The 15,514-nt window shown below is 37.8% G+C and overlaps 1 pseudogene; it reads right to left on the bottom strand.

Annotated features, from left to right (window-relative positions):
• Positions 1-13,433: 13,433 nt before the first annotated feature.
• LOC126084613 (olfactory receptor 4F21-like) lies at positions 13,434-14,354 on the bottom strand (annotated as a pseudogene).
• Positions 14,355-15,514: the final 1,160 nt, after the last annotated feature.

Raw genomic sequence — 15,514 nt, 5'->3', positions numbered from 1 at the left:
AGGTAATATCCTTGCTCTTCAACACTTTGAAGAGGTCCTTTTTAACAGATTTGACCAATGCAATGCATCTTTTGATTTCTTGATTTCTGCTTTCATGGCTGTTGATTGTGGATCCAAGTAAAACGAAATCCTTGACAACTTCAATCTTTTCTCCGTTTATCATGATGTCGCTCATTGGTCCAGTTGTGAGGATTTCTGTTTTCTTTATGTTGAGGTGTAATCCATACTAAAGGCTGTGGTCTTTGATCTTCATTAGTAAGTGCTTCAAGTCCTCTTCACTTTCAGCAAGCAAGGTTGTGTCATCCGCATAATGCAGGTTGTTAATGAGTCTTCCTCCAATCCTGATGCCCCATTCTTCTTCATGTAGTCCAGCTTCTCATTTTATTTGTTCAATATACAGATTAAATAGGTATGGTGAAAGAATACAACCCTAACACACACCTTTCCTGACTTTAAACCAATCCGAACAACTGCCTCTTGATCCATGTAAAGGTTCTTCATGAGCACAATTAAGTGTTCTGGAATTCCCATTCTTCTCAGTGTTATCCATAGTTTGTTATGATCCACACAGTCAAATGCCTTTGCATAGTCAATAAAGCACAGGTAAACATTCTTCTGGTATTCTCTGCTTTCAGCCAGGATCCATCTGACATCAGCAATGATATCCCTGGTTCCATGTCCTCTTCTAAAACCAGCCTGAATTTTTGGCACTTCCACGTCGATATACTGCTGCAGCCGTTTTTGAATGATCTTCAGCAAAATTTTGCTTGCGTGTGACATTAACAATATTTTTCTATAATTTCCACGTTCGGTTGGATCACCTTTTTTGTGAATAGGCATAAATATGGATCATCTTCCAGTAAGTTGGCCAGGAAGCTGTCATCCATATTTCTTGGCATAGACAAATGAGCACATCCAGCACTGCATCTGTTTGTTGAAATATTTCAGTTGATATTCCATTAATTTCTGGAGCCTTGTTTTTCATCAATGCCTTCAGAGCAGCTTGGACTTCTTCCTTCAGTACCATTGGTCTCTGATCATATGCCATCTCTTGAAATGGTTGAATATGAACTAATTCTTTTTGGTATAATGACTCTGTGTATTCCTTCCATCTTATTTTGATGCTTCCTGCATCATTTAATATTTTCCCCATGGAATCCTTCACTATTGCAACTCGAGGCTTGAATTTTTTCTTGAATTCTTTCAGCTTGAGAAACGCCAAGCGTGTTCTTCCCTTTTGTTTTTCTATCTCCAGCTCTTTGTGCATGTCATTATAATACTTTACTTTGTCTCCTCGAGAGGCCCTTTGAAATCTTCCATTCAGTTTTTTTACTTCATGAATTCTTCCTTTTGCTTTAGCTGTTCGATGCTCAAGAGCAAGTTTTAGAATCTCCTCTTACATCCATCTTGGTCTTTTCTTTCTTTCCTGTCTTTCCAGTGACCTCTTGCTTTTTTCATGGATGATGTCCTTGATGTCATTCCACAACTCGTGTGGTCTGTGGACACTAGTGTTCAGTGCATCAAATCTATTCTTCAGATGGCCTCTAAATTCAGGTGGGATATACTCAAGGTCATATTTTGGCTCTCGTGGGCTTGCTCTGATTTTCTTCAGTTTCAGCTTGAACTTGCATATGAGCAATTGATGATCTGTTCCACAGTCAGCCCCTGGCCTTGTTCTGACTGATGATATTGAGCTTTTCCATCGTCTCTTTCCACAGATGTAGTCAATTTGATTTCTGTGAGTTCCATCTGGCGAGGTCCATGTGTATACTTGCCTTTTATGTTGGTGAAAGAAGGTATTTGCAATGAAGAAGTCTTTGGTCTTGCAAAATTCTATCATTGGATCTCTGGCATTTTTTCTATCCCCAAGGTCATATTTTCCAACTACTGATCCTTCTTCTTTGTTTCCAACTTTCTCATTCCAATCTCCAGTAATTATCAATGCATGTTGATTGCATGTTTGATCAATTGCAGACTGTAGCAGCTGATAAAAATCTTCTATTCGTCTTTGGCCCTGGTGGTTAGTGTGTAAATTTGAATAATAGTCGTATTAACTGGTCTTCCTTATAGGCGTATGGATATTATCCTATCACTGACAAGGTTGTACTTCAGGATAGATTTCGAAACGTTCTTTTTGACAATGAGTGCAACACCATTCCTCTTCAAGTTGTCATTCCTAGCATAGTAGATTATATGTTTGTCTGATTCAAAATGGCCAATACCATTCCATTTCAGCTCACTAATGCCTAGGATATCAATGTTTATGCATTCCCTTTCTTTTTTGACTATTTCCAATTTTCCTAGATTTATACTTCATACTTTCCAGGTTCCGATTATTAATGGATGTTTGCAGCTGTTTCTTCTCATTTTGAGTCGTGCCACATCAGCAAATGAAGGCCCCGGAAGCTTTACTCCATCCACGTCATTAAGGTCAACTCTACTTTGAGGGAGCAGCTCTTCCCCAGTCATCTTTTGAGTGCCTTCCAACCTGAGGGGCTCACCGCCCAGCACTATATCAGACAATGTTCCCCTGCTATTCTTAAGGTTTTCACTGGCTAATGCTTTTTGGAAGTAGACTGCCGGGTCCTTCCTAGTCTGTCTTAGTCTGGAAGCTCAGCTGAAACCTGTCCTCCATGGGTGACCCTGCTGGTTTCTGAATACCAATGGCATAGCTTCTAGCATCACAGCAACACACAAGCCCCCACAGTAAGACAACTGACAGACACGTGGGGACGCACCTTGGTTGCTTCCATCTTTTTGCTATTGAAAACTGCTGCAATGAACATGGGTGTGCATTTATCTGTTTGTGTAAAGGCTCTTATTTCTCTAGGATATATTCCAAGGAGTGGGATTGCTGGATCGTATGGTAGTTCTATTTCTAGCTTTCTAAGGAAGGGCCAGATCAATTTCCAAAATGGTCGTACCATTTTACATTCCCACCAGCAGTGTTAAGTGTTCCAATCTCTCCACAGCCTCTCCAACATTTATTATTTTGTGATTTTTGGATTCATGCCAGCCTTTTTGGAGTGAGATGGAATCTTGTAGTTTTGATTTGTATTTCTCTAAAAAATAAATAAATAAATAAATAAAATTTTTTTTAATGGCTAATGATCGTGAGCATTTCCTCATGTTATCTGTTAGCTACCTGAATATCTTCTTTAGTGAAGTGTCTTGTCTGTTCATATCTTTTGCCCAATTTTTAATTGGGTTATTTGTCTTTTTGCAGTTGAGTTTTTGCAGTATCATATAGGTTTTAGAGATCAGGTGCTGGTCGGAAATGTCATAGCTAAAAACTTTTTCCAGTCTGTAGGTAATCTTTTTACTCCTTGGTAAAGTCTTTGGATGAGCATAGGTGTTTGATTTTCAGGAGCTCCCAGTTATCTAGTTTTTCTTCTATACTCTTAATAATGTTTGTATACTGTTTATGCCATGTATTAGGGCTCCTAACCTTTTCCCCATTTTTTCTTCCATGACCTTTACTGTTTTAGATTTTCTATTTAGGTCTTTGATCCATTTTGAGCTCGTTTTTGTTCATAGAGTGAGGTATGAGTCTTATTTCATTTTTTTGCAGATGGATATCCAGTTATGCCAGCACCATTTGTTAAAAAGAGAGTCTTTTCCCCATTTAACTGTTTTGGGGTCTTTGTTAAATATCAACTGCTCATACCTGGTTGGATGTATGTCTGGAATCTCATTTCTGTCTCATTGGTCTATGTGTCTGTTGTTATTCCAGTACCAGGCTGTTTTGACCACTGTGGTGGTGTAATAGGTTCTAAAATCAGGTAGAGTAAGGTCTCCCACTGTGTTCTTCTTTTTCAGTAATGCTTTACTTACCTGGGGCCTCTTTCCCTTCCATATGAAGTTGGTGATTTGTTTCTCCATCTCATTAAAGAATGTCGTTGGAATTTGGATCGGAATTGCATTAAATGTATAAATCGCTTTTGGTAGAATAGACCTTTTTATAATGTTAAGTCTTCCTATCCATGAGCAAGGTATGTTTTTCCACTTTGTAGGTCTCTTGATTTCTTGAAGAAGCGTTTTGTAGTTTTCTTTGTATAAGTCTTTTAAATCTCTGGTAAGATTTATTCCTAAGTATTTTATCTTCTTGGGAGCTACTGTAAATGGTATTGATTTGATGAATTCCTCTTTGATGTTCTTTTTGTTGGTGTAAAGGAATCCAACTGATTTTTTTACGTTTATCTTGTATCCCAATACTCTGCTGAACTCTTCTATTAGTTTCAGGAGTTTTCTGGAGGATTACTTAGGGTTTTTGTGTATATAAGATCATTTCATCTGCAAATAGAGATAGTTTTAATTCTTCCTTACCAATCTGGATGCCCTTTATTACTTTGTCTATTCTAAGTGCTCTGGCTACGACCTTTAGCACAATGTTGAATAAGAGCTGTGATAAAGGACATCCTTGTCTGATTCCCATTCTCAAGGGGAATGCTTTCAGACTCTCTCCATTTAGGATGATGTTGGCTGTTGGCTTTGTATAAATGCCCTTCATTATGTTGAGGAATTTTCCTTCTATTCTTATTTTACTGAGAGTTTTTATCATGAATGGGTGTTGAACTTTGTTAAATACCTTTTCTGCATCAATTGATAAAATCATGTGATTCTTGTCTTTTGCTTTATTTATGTGATGGATTACACTAATTGTTTTTCTAATGTTGAACCATCCGTGCATAAAATTTTTTTTTTTTTTTAACCTGGTATGAATCCCACTTGGTCATGGTGAATTATTTTTTGGATAGGTTGTTGAATTCTATTGGCTAGAATTTTGTTGAGGATTTTTTCATCTATGTTTATGAGGGATATAGGCCTGTAATTTTCTTCTTTTGTGGTGTCTTTGGCTGGTTTTGGTATCATGGATATTCTGGCTTCATAGAATGAGTTTGGCAGTATTCCGTCCTTTTCTGTGCTCTGAAATACCATTAGTAGTGGTGGTGTTAACTCTTCTCTGAAAGTTTGGTAGAACTCTGCAGTGAAGCTTACTGGGCAAGGGCTTTTTTTTTGTTGAGAGTTTTTTGATTATCTTTTCAATCTGTTCTTTTGTTATGGGTCTATGTAGTTGTTCTACCTCTGTTTGTGTTAGTTTTGGTAGGTAGTGTGTTTCTAGAAAATCATCCATTTCTTCTAGGTTTTCAAATTTGTTAGTGTACTATTTTTCATAGTAATCTGATATGATTCTTTTAATTTCAGTTGGGTCTGTTGTAATATCCACCATCCCATTTCTTGTTTGGGTTATTTGCTTCTCCTGTTTTTCTTTTGTCAGTTCAGCCAATGGTTTATCAATTTTGTTGATTTTTTCAAAGAACCGACTTTTGGTCTTGTTAATTCTTTCAATTGTTTTTCTTTCTTCTGTTTCATTTAGTTCAGCTCTAATATTTATTATTTGTTTTCTTCTGGTGCCTGAGGGTTTCTTTTGTTGCTCTCTTTCTTTTTGTTCAAGTTGTAGTGCTAATTCTTTGATTTTGGTCCTTTCTTCTTTTTGGATGTGTGCATTTATTGATATAAATTGATCTCTGAGCACTGCTTTTGCTGTGTCCCAAAGGTTCTGACAGGAAGTATTTTCGTTCTTATTGGACTCTATGAACTTCTTTATTCCACATTAAATATCTTGTATAATACAGTCTTTTTTGAGCAGGGTAGTGTTCAGTTTCCAAGTGTTTGATTTCTTTTCCCTGCTTTTCCTGTTATTGATTTCTACTTTTATGGCCTTATGGTCAGAGAAGGTGCTTTGTAATATTTCAATGTTTTGGATTCTGCTAAGGCTTGCTTTATGACCTAATATGTGTTCTATTCTAGAGAATGTTCCATGTGGACTAGAAAAGAAAGTATACTTGGTTGCTGTTGGGTGGAGTGTTTCCTATATGTCTATGAGATCAAGTTGGTTGATTGTGGCATTTAGATCTTCCGTGTCTTTATTGAGATTCTGTCTGGATGTCCTGTCCTTCACCAAAAGTGCCGTGGTGAAGCCTCCTATTATTGTGGATCTGTCATCTCGCTTTTCAATGCTGATAGAGTTTGTTTTATGCATCTTACAGCCCTGTCATTGGGTCCATAAATACTTAATATGGTTATATCTTCTTGGTATATTGTTCCTTTAATCATTATGTAGTGTCCTTCCTTATACTTTCTGGTGGATTTAACTTTAAAGTCTATTTTGTTAGAAATTAATTTTGCTATTCTTGCTTTTTTTGATTGTTGTTTGCTTGATATATTTTTTTCCATCCTTTGAGTTTTAGTTTGTTTGTGTCTCTAAGACTTAGATGTGTCTGTTGCAGAAAGCATATAGACGGATCATGTTTTTTAATCCATTCTGCCACTCTCTGTCTATTTATTGGTACATTTAGTCCATCTACATTCAGAGTAATTATGGGTAGATATGAATTTAGTGCTGTCATTTTGATGTCTTTTTTTGTGTGTTGTTGACAGTTTCTTTTTCCCACTCAATTTTATGTGCTGAGTAGATTTTCTTTATATATTGTCCTTTCCTCATATTCATTGTTGTTGATTTTGTTTCTGCTGAGTCTCTATTTTTTTCTCGTATTTTTATTTTGATGAGTAGGATAGTTTGTCTCCTTTGTGGTTACCTCATTATTTATCCCTGTTTTTCTAAATATAAACCTAACTTTTATTTCTTAGTATCACCATATCTTCCTCTCTATATGGAAAGCCTATGAATACATTTCTTAGTCCCTCTTTATTGTTTTAATGTCGTCTTCTTTTATATAATAACATCACTGTTACACTGTTTTGAGGTTTTTTTCTTCTTTTTTTCAAATCTTGCTTTGTTATTTTGATTTCCCTGTCTGAGCTGACTTCTGATTGCTCTGCCCCGTGTTCTAGGCTTGAGTTGGTACCTGATATTTATTGATTTTCTAACCAAAGAACTCCTTTTAGTATGTATTGTAGTTTTGGTTTGGTTTTTATAAATTCCCTAAACTTGTGTTTATCTGGAAATATCCTAATTTCACCTTCATATTTAAGAGACAGTTTTGCTGGATATATGATTCTTGGCAGGCAGTTTTTTTTCCTTCAATTTTTTTCAGATAAGTCATCCAATTGCCCCGTTGCCTGCATGGTTTTCTGCTGAGTAGTCCAAGCTTATTCTTTTTGGCTCTCCTTTGTAGGTGACTTTTCGTTTATCCCTAGCTGCTCTTAAAATTCTCTCTTTATCTTTGGTTTGGCAAGTGTGATTATAATATGTCTTGGTGACTTTCTTTTAAGATCTACCTTACGTGGAATTTGATAAGCATCTTGGACAGATATCTTCTCATCTTTCACGATATCAGGGGAGTTTTCTGCCAATAAATCCTCAAAAATTTTCTCTCTTTTTTCTGTTACCCCTCCCTGTTTTGGTACTCTAATCACTTATAGGTTATTTCTCTGGATAGACTCCTACATGATTCTTAAGGTTTCTTCATTTTTTAAATTCTTTTATCTGATTTTTCTTCAAATATATTAGTGCCAAGTGATTTATCTTCAACTTCAGAAGTTCTGGCTTCTACTTGCTCAATTCTGCTCCTCTGACTTTCTACTGAGTTGTCTACTTCTGTAATTTTATTGTTAATCTTCTGAATTTCAGATTGCTGTCTATGGATTTTCCCAGCTTATTAAAATTTTCATTATGTTCCTGAATAATCTTTCTAATTTCTTCAATTGCTTTATCTGTGTGTTCCTGGGCTTGTTCTGTGTATTGCCTCATATCCTTCCTGATGTCTTGAAGGGTTCTGTATATTAAACTTTTGTATTCTGCCTCTGGTTGTTCCAAGAATGCATTTTCATGTAGAAGATCCCTGGATTCTTTGTTTTGAGAGCTTGTTGAGGTGATCATGATCTGTTTCTTTATGTGACTTAATATTGACTCTTGTCTCTGAGCCATCTATAAGTTATTGTATCAGTTTATGCTTGCTCACTGTGTCGTAGCTTCTTGTTGTGTTTTGATATACCCAAATGGGTTGCTTGAGTGAGCTAGCTTGATTATTTCCACCTTTGGAGCTCTGATATCTTGTCCCCAGCTGGCTAGAGCTGTTATCAGGTAAATCAGTCTAGGGGTCCATTCAGTTTTCTTGTATGAGTTCAGCTTAGGTGTCCAGGTAGCTGATCATCAAGTATGTGGTACAGGCTCTGTCCTACAGTCTTAGAGGGGTAGGGGTGATTGGTGTAGGTACCGGTATCTGATTGCGGCAGGGGGTCATGCTCTGAACAAGGCAGGGGGTTGAGAACCGACCCCCAAGTGTCTCTGAAGAAAGCGCATCTCTGTTCCATAGAGCATGCAGGTGGGTGGGTTCTGCAGACAGACCATGGGCACCCAATGTTTTTGGTTGTAAATACTGGGAGGTACCAGCTCTCCTTGGACCCCTGTTGCAGGTGGCTGGGTGACCTGAGTGCAGCTACCAGTCTTTAGGCCCCTGATGTGGGTAGGTGAGGACCCTGTTTAATAGGCAAAGCAATGTCAAACATCAAAAACCTGCATCTCCTCTGCACAGCTGAATGGTTGGAGTCTGCCAACAAGGGTCTATTCTTCCGAAATAGGCCCACACAGGTCCATGCAGAGGGGAAAGCTGCTCAAAGTCCACAGACCATTTATGTCTGGACAGGAGTTGCTTTTGTCCTGAGCTCCCCTGGTTAGTGGAGCTAGCAAATTATCTTTTCCCCCAAATGTAAATTTTTTCCTTTGCCAAGGCTGGGAGGATGGCTCTAGGCACTCAGCAGGGCCTATCCCAAGCCCAGAAATTTCAACTGCTGAAGCCAGCTTGTTGGTGTGGGGGAGTGCAGTAAAATATACACAAATACTTAGCTTTTTCTGAGAGCACTGTTCTTCTCTGGTTCCAGAGGTTTGAGTAGGCTGTGTGGGTGGCTGCTTCTCCCTCAGGAAACTGTGGCTGAACGCTAGTACCAGCCCGCCACCACCACTCCGGGAATGGTTCCTGAGGGCTTCCCGTGATTCAGGTCCGGTAACTACTCTCTGCTTCTGAACCATCTCTTCCTCCCCATGCCCGTCTGTTCATTTTCTAAGCTTGCCTTTGATGCTCAGAGCTCTTAGCTTATCATAAATATTCTTGTTTCAGTTGTTTTTTCGGATGTTTGTTGTAAAGAGGGATCGCTGGAAGCATCTGTCTATTCTGCCATCTTGGCTCTGCCTCCCTCCTAAAGTAGTACTTTTATTATTGTAAAAATGTTACTCTCATGATACCAAATCTGGTTTCCGTGCTTTTTTATTTGTTTTTATATAGATATTTAATATTCTGGTTACCGGTTCTAATCTTAGAAATGTCTTCATTCTGACAGTATCTTCAGCACAAAATATTGATTTACAAGTCAATCATAAAAACATATGCCCTTCAGAAAGCATTCTTGATTATTTCACTGATATGTTTTGCAGTAATTCTCCATGAATAACTCTTAAACTTATGTCAGTGTATACAGTCTCAATACCAAAACAACAAAAAACAAAACAAAACCATTGCTGTCCAGTGGATTGCCAATTATAGTGACCCTGTGGGACAGAATAGAACTGCCTCATAGGGTTTCCAAGGAGTGGCTGGTGGATTCAAACTGCTGACCTTTCGGTTAGCAGCCATAGCTCTTAATCACTGCTCCACCAGGGCTGGTTTTATGTCCTTGGGCAGGAACACTAGTTTACAGCTAGTTCAAAGTGTCATAGAGTAAACATCTGTACTCTGATTTGTGTAAAACAGAGATTTATTGAACAAAAAGAGACAGCTCTTGCTGGGAATAAACTGAACTCCATGTGGTGGAATCCAGGAATTCAAAATGGCAACTCAGCAGTGACGTTTTATAGGAGAACAATGAATGTGAAACAGGTTACTTGAATGGTATTTTCAAATTTTAGATCACTGAAAGACATTCCTTGATTGGTAATTACAAGCTTAGATCATCAAAAGGCATTACTTGATTGGTAGTCCATCATTTCAAGCCAGGGCTTCCTGTACCCAGTTCTGTAAGGTGATTAGCTTAAAAGGGTATATATTTCTTTCATAGATTGGCTACAGTGCAGCAATTACATGGCTATGTGACAGGGAGAGGTTGCGCAGTGTAGTTACATCATCATTACCCAACGTTCGTCTCTTAGAAACTGTATGGAAGACGGCTGCCTTAGGGTGAAAACAAACTGGAAACAGGGAGTCTCACCCAATCCTCATACTGGCCATTTCGGATCATATCAGGTACCTCAAAATTTTCTTTAATTCCCTTACACAAAAGTTAGAAGAGTCTAAGTTTTAATATCTGGTAAGCTTTACAACCTGAAGAGCAGGAAAATACCTTTCCTTTTTTGGTACTTAAGAATGTGGCATAAATGTATGCTGAGGTAGTGCAGTCAATCCTTATTTTTTCTGGATATTTGGTCTCAATATTTCTGGGAGGGTGACATTTCAAAACAGTCACTGCTGGGACCAACTTCCATTGCAGCATCTAGTGCTGGGCACCTGACTATTCTCTTTCATGGCTTTATCCAGGCACTGATTACTGTTTACATGTTGTACAGTTAATTGTACTGAGTCATATTCCCAAAGTTGTTTCCCTTTTAGGTGGTGACGTTTGAGCATTGTGACTGTGTCATTACATATGGAAACATCCAAGCAAATGTCAAATGCCCTAATTTCTTTGTTGGCTGTGCCAAAATCCAAACCAAAGCCATTGCCCTTGAGTTGATTCTGACTCATAGTGACCCTATAGAACAGGGTAGAACTGCCCCGTAGGGTTTCCAAGGATGAACTGGTAGATTCGAACAGCCCATCTTTTGGTTAGCAGCCAAACACTTAACCACTGTGGGCAGTAGAGATCCCTTATTTGATCTCATGTATACAAACTGCATCTTTTTATATATTTCTAAAGGAGTTTATTTAGGAGACGGCACTGGGTTTTTGTTTTTCCCTTAAATGTTTAGAAGAATTCTCTTGTGGAACCATTTTGGGTCTTCCTATTTTTTTTTTTTTTTTTCTTTTGAGAGTGGGACATGTCCACCAGGTTTCAGGTAGGAGACAGAAACCACACGATGCATTTGAACAATGAGAATTTAGTATAAAGAATCGTTAACTAGGTACAAAGTGTTTAACTGATTAGCTGAAAGGGAAAACGATAAATAATCTCTTCCCAGTCCACCTAGTTTTTGTACATTGGACACATGAATGAAGATGATATTGTGGTAGAAAGGAAGACTATGTGTGAAATCTACATAATGAGATTCTTCTAGAATGGACTTTTCTATCTACTGTCCTTGTAGAATGTTTGAACTGTCAGCAGCACAAGTGGACCCTTGAAATAATACCATTTTTTGAGGACTGACATAATCACTTAAGCATAGTTACTTACATTGACTCCTTCTAAATTGGAATAGATAGGGATTTGTTCTTCTGGGATTCATATATATATTCTGAGAATGGTTTCTCTTCCCTTGTTTAAGTACTTTGGCTGGCACCACTATCCAAGGGCTCATAAACAGACTAAAACATGAAATCCTGCATAATATTTCCTTGGGCAAAGGGAATCCACTTTATAGCAAAGAAAGTGCACAAAAGCACACATACCTATGAAGCCTGCTGATGCTACCATATATGGCAACAACTGGGAGCTGTCAATCTGATAGAACACTGGATAGCTTTTTTTAAAGTTGCAGCTGAGGCCCTATCTTCAAGAAGACACACTGCCGAATTGGGGGGTCTGTGCTTCAGGGTATATACTTCGAATGAGTGGTCTTTACATGGGACTCCCATATATGGAGTCCCTGGGTGGCATCACAAATAGTTAAGTGCTTGACTACTAGATGAAAGGTTGGAATTTGAATCCATCCAGAGGCTACTCAGAACACAGGCCTGGAGATATGCTTCTTCTGGAAGGTGACAGACTTGAAAACCCTATGGAGCAGTTTTATCCTATATGCATGGGGTCACCATGAATTGAAATCTACTTGATGGCAACTAATGATAATGTCTCCTATAGATAAAATACATGGGTCTGGAAGTTAAGGGATAAGAATAACATACCTCTCACTGTGAATCCAAGTGACCTTCTGAGGTTTCTATTTTATGTTCCACAAACTTTAGGTTCTACTGGAATAGCAAGAATGCTTCTTGTGGGAGATTAGTATGAGTTCCAATAAACCTAAAATTTTTCTTTCCCGTCATTTGGGTTCCTCATGTTGAAAGACCATTATGCAGAAGAAAAGTTACCTTATTATTATCCCTCTTTACCATGAAGAGACAGGATTATTGTTTCATAATGGATGATGCAGTGAAGAGTTATCTAAAACTAGGGATCTACTGAGGCACTGCTTAGTGGTTCCATGATTGATGACAACTATAAAAGGGCAATCGTGGCAACAATAGACTGGCAATAGCATTTTAGTCAGGGACTCTTCCTGCTCATAGTTAAACTGTATCTCTTCACTGGCAAGGATTCTAGACCAGAACTATTGACAGAGGATGAGGGGAATTTAGAATGGGTAGTAAAAGAAGACATGATGAGTATCAGTTAGGAGCAACAGTACTGTTGTAGCTTGTCCTACCACCTCCTGTTCTAAATCTTTCTTTTATGAAATAGTGAACAGTCACTACTTTAAGGAACCTGTGACAGGATAAAGTGAAATTATATGGGGTCTAAATGACATTAGAAGTAGAATATACCTCAGCATTTATTACTTCCAAATAAGAAGATGCTTCTCTACTGCCAGCACCTAAAAGTCTACCTGATAACTTGTCTCTTGCTTCCTAATTGTACAGGGTTCTTTTCGGGACAGGCTTGACATGCCAAGGAGTTAATTTGCCATCTAAAAATGAAGAAATACTCCAGCTTCCCTGCTCTTCAATTGGGAAAATTTTAAATCACTATCTATAGAGTCTCACAGAAGATCACAGTGAGCTTGCATCTCATTTATATGTATCAACATAAGCATCCTTCCTTTGTCTCTCTCACTTCCCCACTGCCTTACTGAATTCAGTTTCCAAATAAAGTACCTGCAATAAAATTTTGTCCTTGGGTCTTCTTCTGAGAGAACTTAACCTGAGTAATTAAGTAAATCTACTAGGTCTACATCTATAACTATTCAATGTGATGATTCATGACATTCACCAAAGCAAGTTTATAGTGTATTTGAAGACCTTACGGGAAGCAGAAGAGATGCCGTTATATCCTTTCTTACTGTCAAAATAACCACAATTTAAATCATAATGTCTTATTTAGGAGACTCTGCTGTTGTCTGCTAAAATAACCCTTATCATGATGGATTCATATTTGCACAGTGGTAAAGGTAATGAGTAAATGCTCTACAGAAGTAGTAGAAATGAGTTTAAGGAAATAGATGATACATTCGATTATGGCCATGTTAGATGTGGGATGTTTAAGTGGAGATGTCTTAACAGGCAGGTGGATGTATAGTTTCAGAGCTTCAAAGAATGATGTGGTCAGCAAAATCTGAGATAATATCGCTGTTTGTGCAATCTTTTTATTGCTACCTTCATGTCTTTGTTCCTTAATGTATAGATGGCAGGATTCAAGAGAGGGGGTGATAGCAAAGTCAACAATGAACAGATATTTATCAAGTGATGATGTGGGGAAAGGCCACACATAGAGAAACATGCATGGAGTGAGAAAAAGAACCACAGTGATGTGAGCTGACAATGTGACAAAAGCCTTGGATAAATCACCTGAGGAATGTTTCTAGATGGAGACCAAAATGAAAGTATAGGAAAGGATTAACAGGAAGAAGGTGCCCACACTCAGGAACCCACTGTTGGCAGTATTAACAAACTCAAATTTGTACCCACCTGTGCATGCAAGTTTTATGATCCTGGGAAAGTCACAATAAAAGCTGTCTATTTTATTAGGGCCACAAAAGGGCAAGTTAATAACGAATGAAAACTGAGACATAGCATGGATAACTCCAGTTACCCAGCCAATGACTACAATTGAAACACACACATTAGGGCTCATGATGGTCAAGTAGTGAAGAGGTTTACATATCTCTGTGTATCTGTCAAATGCCATGGCTATGAGTAACAACATCTCTGTTCCTCCTAAAATGTGGATGAAGCATGTCTGTGTCATACAGCCTTGAAAACAAATTACTTTATATTCATTTAAAAGGTCTGTGATCATCTTGGGGAAAGTCCCATATAAATGAGGGACAGGTTGGCCATCAGGAAGTACGTAGGCGAATGTAAGTGAGAATCAAGAATCACCAAAAACAAAATGAAAAGGTTTCCCAGGATGATCCCTAGATAGAGCAAGGAAAATATCAACGTGAGAAAAACTTTAGTTTCCCAAGAACTGGAGAGTCCCAACAACACAAACTCAGAAATCACAGAGTCATTTAGTCTACCCATTGACTGGGACAGAAGAGCTGATTTTCAAATGAGCTGTAGATAGAAAACGAGGAAGCGTCAGAATCAGTGGCACTAAAAGCTGATTTTCTATTTACTAATTTGTTTTATGAGTTGCATATACTGGAATTATAAATCATTTAATTGGAAAGAAGAAAAATAAAGAAAATGGAAGGATTACAGTCATGAGGAGAGTGACTGCATAAATAGAGAAATAATATTTTGAATATTTTAGATGGAGGCAAATGGGATTACTTACCTTCTTACTCTATTATTAGACCTTTTGTTTTTGCTCCTCAAAGGTTTCTAGACATTTTGTCTGATAATTTACCTAAGTGTTCTCCCACCTGTGTAACCTCAGGCATTTTCTGTCACCTGGACATTAACACTTTCACACTAACTTGCAAATTCTCTTTAGCTGAGTTTTCTACTTCCCTGGGGGAAATAGAGACATCATGTTAAAACTGATTAATTTTTTTTTTCTTTTTTTAAGTTTACAATGGAAGTCAATTGCACAAATTCAGATTATTCATAATGTATTGCTCAAAACGTATTATTATCATTGGTGTGCTCATGGACCCGTACATCCAATAGATATTGTATACGAGAGATCAAATGCCTGTTAATAAGTATAAAAAGGTTATATAAACATAATAGTAATAAAAACCAAAAACCAAACCCATTGCTATAGAGTTGATTCTGACTCATAGCAGCCTTGTAGAACAGAGTAGAACTGCCACATAGAGTTTCCAAGGAGCAGCTCGTGTATAGTAACCGCCGACGTTTTGATTAGCAGATGTAGCTGGTCATAGCTCTTAATCACTCTGCCACCAGGGCTCATATAATAGTACATAATAATAGTAATAGATAACATATATTAGGTGCTGCCCTCATGTAAAACATTGTACTAAGAACATTGCCTTTTATAAACTTCACAAAAATTCTGAGATACTATTTTATTAGATTCATTTTATACATGCAACTGAATGAAACTATATGTCAGAAAGATCAGTGTTAGAGCCAGGACTTGTATCTAGAGATATAGAGCAACATAACCTTTTCATTTTCTTACTGACAAAACTACCATTTTTTCATGTAGTGGGCTGAAATCTTGCAATTGTATAAGAAAGTAGGCCCATCTCAGACCAATGGCATGATACATG

This window comes from Elephas maximus, chromosome 10 (assembly GCF_024166365.1).
Source record: "Elephas maximus indicus isolate mEleMax1 chromosome 10, mEleMax1 primary haplotype, whole genome shotgun sequence".
NCBI lineage: Eukaryota > Metazoa > Chordata > Mammalia > Proboscidea > Elephantidae > Elephas > Elephas maximus.
This window is presented reverse-complemented; position numbering and strand designations above follow the sequence as displayed.